This window comes from Octodon degus, unplaced genomic scaffold (genome assembly GCF_000260255.1).
Source record: "Octodon degus isolate 3935 unplaced genomic scaffold, OctDeg1.0 scaffold00076, whole genome shotgun sequence".
Lineage (NCBI taxonomy): Eukaryota > Metazoa > Chordata > Mammalia > Rodentia > Octodontidae > Octodon > Octodon degus.
Window position 1 is genome coordinate 11,573,295 of NW_004524652.1, and position 11,108 is coordinate 11,584,402.

The following is an 11,108-nucleotide window of genomic DNA, read 5'->3' on the forward strand; positions in this document are numbered from 1 at the left end:
AAAGATACTACTTGGGCAACAAAATCTGTCCAGTGCGTAAATGAGGAAAAATCATTTTCTGGCATGATTAAAGACACTGGGGCCACACAGAATAGTCTTCCAGGCCACCACAATACCAACATCATAGTCAAACTTCCTCAGCCCAATGTGCCTCCTCTCCCTTCTTTACACAAGGAAGAATCCATCTCAAATGTGTTCAGTGGGCCAACTCAAAAACCTTTGCCTCTTCACTAATGGCTCTGTATAGGACTAAGTATGTGGTCTGAGCATGTTGCGAATTCTCAGGCACGGACTTCCTCCTGCAGACAGGTGTTCCTGTACTCCATGTTCTGTACATAGAGACTGAAATCCACAGTTGCCTCTTGGAGATGCTTCAAAGAAAATGGATCTGTACAACGATACCCGAGAGTGCTTGCTGATCCAGGCAAGGTTTGCTGTCCAACAACCTCTCAGAAGTCAGAAACAGGAAGGAAGGAAACTAGGGCTTCCTTCCAATGAGTGAGCCCTACTCATTTTACTCTGCCTGCCTGATAGAAGCCAGGGCTTGGGTTGAGAAGTCGGACACTTCGTTACCTTTAAGAGCAATTAAAAAGCAGGCTTATGTAGAATTATCACCATTTCACTTACTATGTGAAAGGGTCATCCTTTTATTTATTATTATTTATTATTACCCATGTACTTTCTATGCTGATACTTTTGAACACATTTCTAGAACTCAAAACTACTTGTAGTGATTCCAGGGGATTTTGACACTCATGGTAAAGATTTGTCGACACAATCTCATTTGCTTTTGTTTCTGAGAACAGTGGGGATTTACAAGCATTTTCACAAGTATCAAAGTTACAAGTCTGTGGGAGCATAGAGACCAGCAGATCCCAATGTCTCAGCATGCCTCAGCATGCACAAGGCCATCCTCTCTCCAAATCAGTTCACAGTAGATCTCAATAAAACAGAAATCTTTATTGGAAGACTCAACTGCCACCACTTCTAATGCCACTGCTGAAAAGCACACTGCACCCAGGGTGACAAATTCATTCTGGAAATGTGCAAGTGAACAGTCTTTGGTTTGCCTCTAGCTCCCTGAAAAAATTGCATGTGAACATGAACAGTAGGAAAGAGGGTCTTCTTCAGAAGAAGGGATCTTTCTAAGCTGCTGATGCCAGCCAAGTGCATCCTGGGCTCTGAAATTTTATTCTAATTCTTCCTCTTCCCAATAAATTCTAAAGCGTGTTAAGAGAAACAATTTGCTAATGAATTCTGCTGTCCTTTCATAGGCAAGTCAAAGACACAAAGTTGATCCCGTCTGATACCACCCAAAATGTTTACTGTACCTCAAACACAAAAACAGTTTTTCATTAGATTGGTACATAGACCCATGACTACAGCAGACCTGCAGAGACTCAAATGGCTTTCAGCAGCTGGGGATTAGACACAGCATCAACATGATGTCCTTTTTGTGTTTCTTTTTGTACCTGGGATCAAACTCAGGACCTTGGACTTGCCAGGCAGGTGCTTGTGCTGCTGAGCTCTCTCCCTCACCAGGACTTTCTTTGTCTAGTGGTTATGAGCCTTTGCTGATGAGAGCACTGCTCAAAAGCTTGGAACATAAGTGATCACAGAAAGCTGTTGCTCTTTGCTTTGCCCGTTTCTGTTCCTTTTATTCCCCAAAATAGCAGCATCGCTCAGACACAGGTGTACAGGATAAAATGCTTTGTCTTTTCTTCCCTGTTGGCTTCAACAGTACCATAGAGGTTTCCACCTACATGCCTCATATTTGGGGCTATCTTATCTGAAATTGACCCATGAAGTTCAATCCACATTGTGGGAAGTGACTACACAGGTCTTTTTAAGCCATGGCTGCTTCATGGAAGTAGAAGTCCTATCTTAAACTGCATAAAAACTTAAACTAGAAGAGGAAAGACTATGAGATCCATTAAAAACCTTAATATTCCCAGTACTTTGTGCAAGAGAGTGACCAAGTAGCCCTATGGCTTGTGCTTTACTTGTACAACTCCCAAATCCCCACACACACCAAAGCCTCCTTCAGGCTTAGGGGGACCTCTTTCAGAGGTGGCTGAGTCCAGAAAAGTGTGATTGATTCATGGCCCAATGTGAGAATTCAGGGTGTGTGATTACTAAATCAGTCCACCAACTGGTTTGGCACTGCCCCAATCCTGCTAGTCTAAACAGAATAGAAAAGAGACAGAGCAATGCTGCTAAGGTCTCCTGTTGCTTTTGCTGTCTTCTGTCCTGGGCTCTTCAGAGGGGTCCCTCGGTCATGCCATCCTGCCTTAGAGCTCACTGGTTGTGGACTGAATTTTTTTTGGCCCCCCAGTACCAGTGACTGAACTCAGGACCTTGAGCTCGCCAGGCAGGCTCTTCTTCTACTGTGCTGTCTCCCCACCCCAGGATTTCCTCACTTATACTTTGTAAGTGCTGCTTATTTGGTTTCAGTAACAAGAAATGTAGCTCCTTAGCTGTGCCCATGGAATTTGAAGTTTACAGGCTGAGAACTTGATCACACCCACTTTCTTTAAATTCATCTAGGATTTCAACAACATTGAGGTCAGAGTTCTGCCCATCAGATAAGCTCAAGGCTTTGTGCAGTGGTCAGTTTTGGACACTAGACATGCAGCGACCAGCACCAATGTGGGTGGTGCAGACACACACATTCCTACTGCACCAGTGCCCGACTGTATGCTCAGTGTAAATCTGACTAGCATCATCTTGTTATTAGAACAAAGTTTAAGACCACATGTAGCTTAGGGGTCCAGGAAAGGCAACAGTGGGGAAGCATCAGTAGGCTTTTGGAAACAAAGGGGAGACTTGGGGTCCACCTTCCATGGAGAATCTCATGCTGAACATCACAAGTGCGCTGCATCTGAAGTTTGGTTTGCAAAAATCGTTTCCTGCCTTCCTCACTCCCATGAACAGGAAAAGAAAACTTAGGGAAACCTGAGCTTCAGGGGTAATCATTCTGACTTGTTCTCCACACAGTGGCCCACCTCAAGACATAACTGTGGGAGCTTGAGTTTGAGATGCAACAACCTCTCTGATTCCACATTTGAGCTACAGAGACCAATGATGCAGGACTCAAAGGCGAGCATGAACTCTGTGTTCACAAATCAGGATTCATCATTTTTTTCAACCTGCATCTTGGTCCTGTCTCATCATTTAAATGTTTGAAATGGTGATAAGCCACCAAAGCCACCACATCTGGTCATTTGGTCATGTTTGTGCAATCCTATGAGACCAAAGTTAGTCAAAATTCTGAACCACCACAGGAGGGGACAGGATAAATAATTGGATTCCTGTATCTTTCCATCCTTCCATAGATACCATAAGTCTTTCTATGCTGCAGTATTAACAATGTCCTAAATTCTGTCATAGGTCAGCTGCTAAATCCTTTGATGTTAGCTAAAATAGTTGATATAATAATAAGTAGTAAGATTTAAAATGTAGACATATTTAATAGAAGTATCCCTCAGGGTGCATTCTTGCCGCCCAAGCACAGTGACTGAGACTATTGTCTTGAACATCTTCATAATGACTTCCCCAAGTCACCGCCGAGTGACACCCATAAGTTTTCACAGTGTATCTTGAAGAAATCAATAGGGACACAGTATATTAATCCTTGAGTCAGATCAGCAGTGGTTTGACATCAGCACTAAGTGTTAGAAGAAGAACCAGTGGCAAGTGGGAAGGTGTTCCACCTGACCCAGTGTGGCAGGAGTTGAGGAGTGGACAATAGCTCACTGCACGTTCCTCCAGTCAAGAACGGAGCACTTAGGAATACCACACCTGCACTGTATGAGCTCCACTGTATTAGAAGAGGCAATGGCGGGCACATCAAACCTTTTGGTCAAAATGATGAGGATGGAATGTGGAAAAGACTTTAATTGGTTTACATTTTATTAAACATAAGTACATATTAAAGAAAAATATATCAATACATACAATATTTTGTTCAAGCCCACTTTATACCAGCTACTAGATGAGCATTCAATATAGGAGATATGGGAAGATCTTTATTTTACCGATTTTACATTGAACGGTGCAAATCCTTCCAGAAAAAAGACTATTACATATAAGGTTTTTTTTTTAATTAGAAAACTTTTGATGGACATTATGCGAGCCTCCTAAAAGATTCAACATCTTGGAGAAGTCAGATGGAAGGCGTGGCATCACCAAGGTCTCATGGCAACCAAAGAGAATCACACTTGCAAATGCAGCTGTTATGCCCATCCCCATCTTTGCCTTTGAGCTTCATGTACAGGGCGGTGCAGATCCCAGCCAGCTTACCATATACCTTTGTAACTCAGTCCTCAGCAAGGGAGCTTTCAGGACAAGGGCACAGCCAGCCAAGTTTCTATCCTCCAGCCTCAGAGCTGGCGGGTCAGATGTAAATTTAGACCTTAGCTGATGGTGGGTGAAGACAGGCTCTGAGCCTAATGATCCACTCTCAGAAAAGAACTTAGCCCCGCAGGGCCAGGGGACACAGGAGCTCTCTGCAGTTGAGAAGACAGAGAACATAAAGTAGAAAACAGATACCAGAAGGATGGCTTGAAGAATTCTTCCGCCTCAACTTTTGTGAAAATGAAGGCTGTAAGGACCATGGAGTGGAACATCACAGGTCCAGCGGAGAGCACGTGGGACTCTCAGCTCAAATCATTGGCTGCTGAAGTGGGCGACACAGGGCATCTGGCTGACAGATCGAACTGCTCTATGAAGATGTACTTTCATGTTGATAGCACCGCAATTTGAGATAGCTAAATCTTATAAATAACCCAAATACCCATCAATGAAGATAGATAAGAACAGACGTGGTATTCTTTACAATGGAATATGATATAAAGAGGCAACTCTCCCTGCTCTTCTGGCACTACACACATCCTGACCAGGTTATCCTTAAATAAAGGAAAGATCCTGGGGAAACTTCTAACATTCCCAGTGCACTTCAGCTCTGTTACTTCTCTGGAGCTCTGTTCTTTTGGCTTTGTGGATACACTCTGGGCCAAAGCCCACAAGAAACCTGTGCCTGCAAGAATAGGCACAGGACAGCACCAAGGGGCTATGTGGTGACGTGAGAACACAACCGCCCTGCATGGAAACTCTGGAGACAGCGACACACTTAGTTCTATCCTCCATCTGGGAGGACAGGGTCTCCAAGTTTTCAGAAGAGATCAATGGTCCAAAAGACTGTAAGAGTCAGAAGTCACATGCTCAGTTTTTTGAACAGACAAAGGTTTATAATATTCTCTAGGCCAGGCATGCAGGTTCATGCCTCCAATGCCACCACTGAGGAGGCTGAACCAGGAGGAGAACTGAGAGTTCGAGACAAGCCTAGGCTATAAAGTGAGTTCCAGGCCAATCTGAACTGCATGCGGTCTCATCGACAAAAAAATCCCTAAAAATAAATATGTCCCCTACAGCCAGTGTCAAAATGGTCTGAATGGGTAGTTGACAGGAACTCACTCATATGTGAGGGTTGATGCCAAGTGACAGGGAATCCAGAACCCAAAAGCAATATATTGATGTCATTCTTGTTCTTCAGCCTGAACAAAGCAAAGAATGCTTAGCCTCTCCCCTTGTGGCCTTGTCCTCAGGAAGAATCAGAAGAGTTTTAGGGAGAAGCTCCATTAGTGTTACCCAGAATTAGAGGTGAGGGCACTGAGATGCCCATAGGAGAAGACTTTCAATCAGCGCATAGATTTTGCGATCAGTGTAAGTTCCATATACTTTTGTTTATTGAAAGATATAAAGCTTGGAGCAGTGAACTCAGGGCATCCACATACTCTCCTCTACACATTCCCCTCTAATGTGCACAGTGACTTAGATAAAAGACCTACTATGAAGGAGTCAGGAAGTTACTGACTGTAGGCCTCATTGTGTCCTAAGGTAATATGTTAAGATCATGAGCAACAGTTTGTAGGGGACTCCTACTATTCTAACAGACTAAGATGGTCATGGAAAACGAGAAGCCAGGAACAGCCTATACATCTCTATTTCAGAATCAGGAAATGAAAACAACTTTCTGCACAGGCACAGACTCTTTCTTCAATATCTTTCAACGTGGCGTAACACTTGGCATTGAAAGTGTTATACTTAAAGCAATCACCCCGGTGGATATCCATCCACTATCCTACATGTCATACACAAGTGTAGGATAAGAATCTTCCCATATGAAACGGTTTCCCTCAGCCAAAAGGCAATCTCAATACCCACAGCTCCAGGTCAGGTTTTGCTCTTAAAAGCAAGAGGGAGCAAACTTCTGAAAGTCTCACTAGCATCAACTCTAGATTAGAAGTCTGACATAACAGATGTGCTCTGTCATTTCAAATGAAGGTTGCAGACTTGGATGGTGAGACAGCTGGTGTGTACTGTTAGGATGTGACCCTGGAGAAGAGGATCATCACCTTCACTGGATTCTTGCCAAGAAATATTCACGTGGCACCGAGTCAGAATGAGTAGAATACAGGGCCCAGGTTAAATGACATTCAGGGTTAGCATGCACAGTTGAAAGAGCTGCAATAGATCATATTTAATGTGCCCTAATTGTAGACAGAATAGAAGTGTTCAGGCACAAATGAAAGAGGATGTCCCTTGAAATCAGGCACTTGGACCTCCATGTGGACCAAGTATTAAAATAGAGAAACAACTTTGGTGCACCATCCAAAAGAATTGGGATCCATCTGCCAAGGTATCATCATCCAGGGAGCTCAGAGTGGTTGAAAATGGTAGAACCACTCAAGACTGTCTTCATAATTCAGGATTTTATCCAAAAATGGGCTTACTTCATTCATATGTCTGGCCTTGTATCACAATGTCAGTCATGGTCATGTTCAACACACCGTATTATTCCTTTTGCTTTGACAGGACAACCACAAAAGCATTAATAAGGACCATCACACACTTGCCCAGCCAACATCTCAGTACTTATTCTTTCTCATCCTTCATAGAAGGTGGAAGCTTGGTCCCCAGTTTAAATATTTGTTTTATTCACGAATAGGAAATTCGGATTCCTAGAAGGAACCCTAATATGAAGGGAGGTCTTTGGCTTCCTTTTTCTAACTGTGAGAAGTGGTGAACATGACAGACCACAGTGCAAGTGCTCTACCTTGGGTCTACAATCTTCTTCCCAAGAAGCTCCTTAATAGCCTGCTCTAATCAAGCATTGAGGGATTTTATTGAACAAAGAATGTGGCCATTTGTTATTCGTCATCCCAAGATTCAGCAGTGATTGCTTCTCTAGCACATCTGTATAGTGTATGGTGGTACAAGGTACATGTGGCTAGAGAGCCACTCAGGGAGAGACTAAAACAAAGACAAGCATTCCAGAGCATCTCCTAAGAGGCTCAGGACAGCCATCAAGAACTGCAAGGTGGTTCCCAACCTAAGCTGTGGGAGTGGATGCCTTTTCCGCTTACAGTGAATATCTGAAAGATTTCACAGGGGAGAACAAGAAGTCTGAAGCAGTGACCTCATCAGTTCTTACAAGAAAAAAGTCAGTGAATTTGATACTTCTGACATTGCCAGACCCACAGATAACCTACTACTATTATGATCTATTGACTATAATAGATTATTTTGCTAAATTCACGCACCTACAATATTTGAATGACGATGGAATACCTATCTCTGACAAAACTAAAAAAGGATGATACAAATGCACCATTTTGTAGTGAAAAAAAATATATATATATATGGATACAAAATAGTTATCATAGATATACAGCTACTTTCTCTTAGTTCAATGAGAATAAAGTTTTGAACTAATAGTGGCTAGACAAGATATCATGTCTGCATCATGTACTATGAATACCTACTATGAAGACAATATGCCATGTATTATTGTAACTGTCCTACTAGCCGGTTTTGAAACTGTCTCACTGCTGTTTCTCAATAAAAACTTAAAAAAGCAGCCTTTCTTGCCAAACCAAAACATAAGGCCTATGCACTCCAGACAATGGTGAATCAAGAACTTTAGGGATATATGAGCAGAAGGAGGCTGCTGGAGAATCTAGGGACCATTGTTTATAGCAAGCAGTACATTCCAGGAAGGAGAGAAATCCTGGCTGTTAGAACTTGAAGGCCAACTGTAATACTACCTAACCTCAAATATGTGGGCAATATATGGATCGTGATTTAATTTTAAGCAGGGTGCTACACTTTTTGTGAGATGTTCAGATATGATCTATTTCATTATTTACAACTTCTGTAACCAAACCCAGAATTAAGACCTTTCATATGTAATATAGTGTATTATCCAAGTGTACTTAGAATTTATTTGTTTTCAAGTAGCTCAGTTAATGCCCCAGAAAGTATAAAGGTGTGGTTATGGTTGTCCAAGACAAGTACACCCTACAGCAGATGTTCATGAGGGAAGCAGGTGTGCCTGCTTCACAATAATGCAGTGATAGGATCAGGCAAACACCCCCCACCTTGAAGGAACTGTGAGACTCTTACCTGCTGGAACATTCTGGTTTTCAAAGTTTTCCATATTTCAAAAGCATAACAAGATCTTGACCAAGGCTCCCAGAGCACCAGTTCCACATTATTTTATCCCAAAAAAATTCCCAAGCCTCTTGACATTTTAACCCTTGCTACAGTTCTAACATAAATTAGTCACATGTGTGTTTCCAGAATTCCATAGTGATCTTGTATACAGACATGTTGCCCTATCTAGGGCTGAGGACTTTAGCCCTCTAGGTTTCACACTAAGAAAGAGCCTAGCAATCTGAAGTTAGCAGCCAAAATAACAATGCTTTTTTAAATTAAAAAAGGACATGCTTAACAAAATAAAAAAAATCCATCAAGGTTGATGAGCTGTTGATCTACTCAGTGCCTGAGGCTCATTCGAAACACATGGAGAAGCCAAGGACTCCGAAGAGAGCATCACGCAGCTCCAACTGCACTGTGAACCACACACTAATTGGAGCCCAGAAACATCCTCCCAAACTAAACCTCACGTGCAAAGTGTGGTTCAGTGCGGATTAGACACCTATGAATATCTCCAAAAATTTTCCTCAGGTATTTCCCACAAGACTTGGTGTTATTTTTGGTTTCGCTGATTTGCTGGACGCTTTTCTCAATAGAGGTTTAAATATAAAGAAGCTGGTGCATCCGACTCATTGCATGAGATTAGTGGCCTCCAGCTATCACGCAGATCAAGCAATTGCATTCATCCAGGCAAGTAGGGAGAAATTATATGACTAGGGTTTGTGAGAGTACATAATCCTGGAAGATTTGTGGAAGGAGAAATTCCATAAGCCAGAAAACATGGATAATTCACCTGGAAATGAGTGAATAATAGCTAAATGCTCTTCCCCTCTTCATCAGTTATAGGAAACATTGGAAAGCCCAGACAGTAAGTCACTATTTGTACAGACAATTGACAGAGAATGCAGAATTCAATCTACAATCCTGGATTTTTTGTTCGAGAAAAAATTATACTACAATTTTTTTTTCTTTTTCACATCTTATAAGATGCCATACAGTGAGTGGGCTAATCAGAAATCCTTTACACTAGAGATAACGAAACTTAGAACATCTTGTTCTCAAGGCACTATGTATGTAAATAAAATCCAAAATAATAAAAGTCATTTGAATAACGAGAACATGTTTATCCCCCAGTCTGTTTCATTCCTAGGTTATTCATCTGGTCATCACTCTAATTTCAAGGAAAAATCTTCAATGCAATATTATTATCCACTAACGTTTCACATGAACATACAAATTTAAACTGTAGAATCTGCCCTTTGCTTCAGTTGTGCTGCTTCAGTGAACAAGAGGCCATCCACTGACTCTCATCACAATCTGCCCTTGCCCAAAAGCAAAGACAAATGAAAGAACAACTCCAGCAAGAAGCTCTGAAAAAAATGACTCAGTGTTGAGTCCAGGTGTGTCCCTACCCAACCAGGACCAGCTATAATCCAGAAGTTGCTGAATTCAGCAAAGTAGACTTCCTGCAGACCCATCAGGTTCCCATCAGGACAATACAGTGGGGGACAGGCCTCATAGAGGGCTCTCCAAGGGACACAGTCTTCACAGAAGGATGGACAGGAACCTCCCATTCCTCCCCCATATATCATCACGTTTCTGACTCCAGTTTGGGGAGGAAGGATGCGGTACATTCTATTGCTTATCTACAGAGTCAATCATGTGTCTAATGATAAAGTACCAAATTCAAAGTGCCAGCCAATTTCTTGAGCAATGCTCAGATTTACTGATACTGTACCACCTCAATGAACCAATAGGGCAACAATAAAACCCATATATTATCAACTAATGCCGGTAATGATTAAAAAAGGCGGGTTTTGTGAATTCCAGTGATCAATCTCCCAAGTCCTGATCAATCTCCCAAGACTACCAGCTGGCTTCCCACGCATACATTAGGCTTGGGTTTCCAAGGACACATCAAACAGTTCCTACCAACTGAACACTAAGATAGTTGTAAGGGTCAGTGCCAGATTTTTCCTCACTGGCCACCAGTCCCTGAATCACCTTGAAGTTCTGATACCTGCTAGAAGTAAGGAATAAGAACGCTGGCATTTTTAAATAATATATCAAAAAAAATTTAAAATGTCTTGGCTTTAAGTCTCATCATATAATGTTAAGAGAATGGAGGAAAATAGAAAAAAGTTAGGGATATGAAACATTTCTCTCATCCAGTTATTCCTAAAGAGAATGGCAAGCATTAAGAAAGGAAGTGTTCTGTTTAAGCCAAGAAGTTGTCACAATGTCCCCATGGTGGAACACCATAATTCTATGACAGTGGTGAGTAAATTCATGTATTTCTCAGAAATAACCAATAGCCCCCACTGCCAGCTTGCAGATTATTGCCAATTGAAAATTAGCTCTTCTGGAAATTATTCAGTATTGAAAGAAATCTATACTCATCAGTAATCACGTATTCATCAGTCACTAATTCTCCGAACTCTAAAATGGAAATATAACACCCCATTGCTCACATGTAGACTATGTATTTACAATGTCTATACAACCAATTACCTATTACACCTGTGCTACAGCATTTTAATAGGCTCTATCATGAATTATAACAGGGTGCTATCTGGTGTGCTAAATCATCACATGTTATAGTCAAAAGA

General features: G+C 41.7%; 1 pseudogene; it reads left to right on the plus strand.

The window, feature by feature from the left end:
* Positions 1 to 8,805: 8,805 nt before the first annotated feature.
* On the plus strand, positions 8,806 to 9,306 carry LOC101591797 (annotated as a pseudogene).
* Positions 9,307 to 11,108: the final 1,802 nt, after the last annotated feature.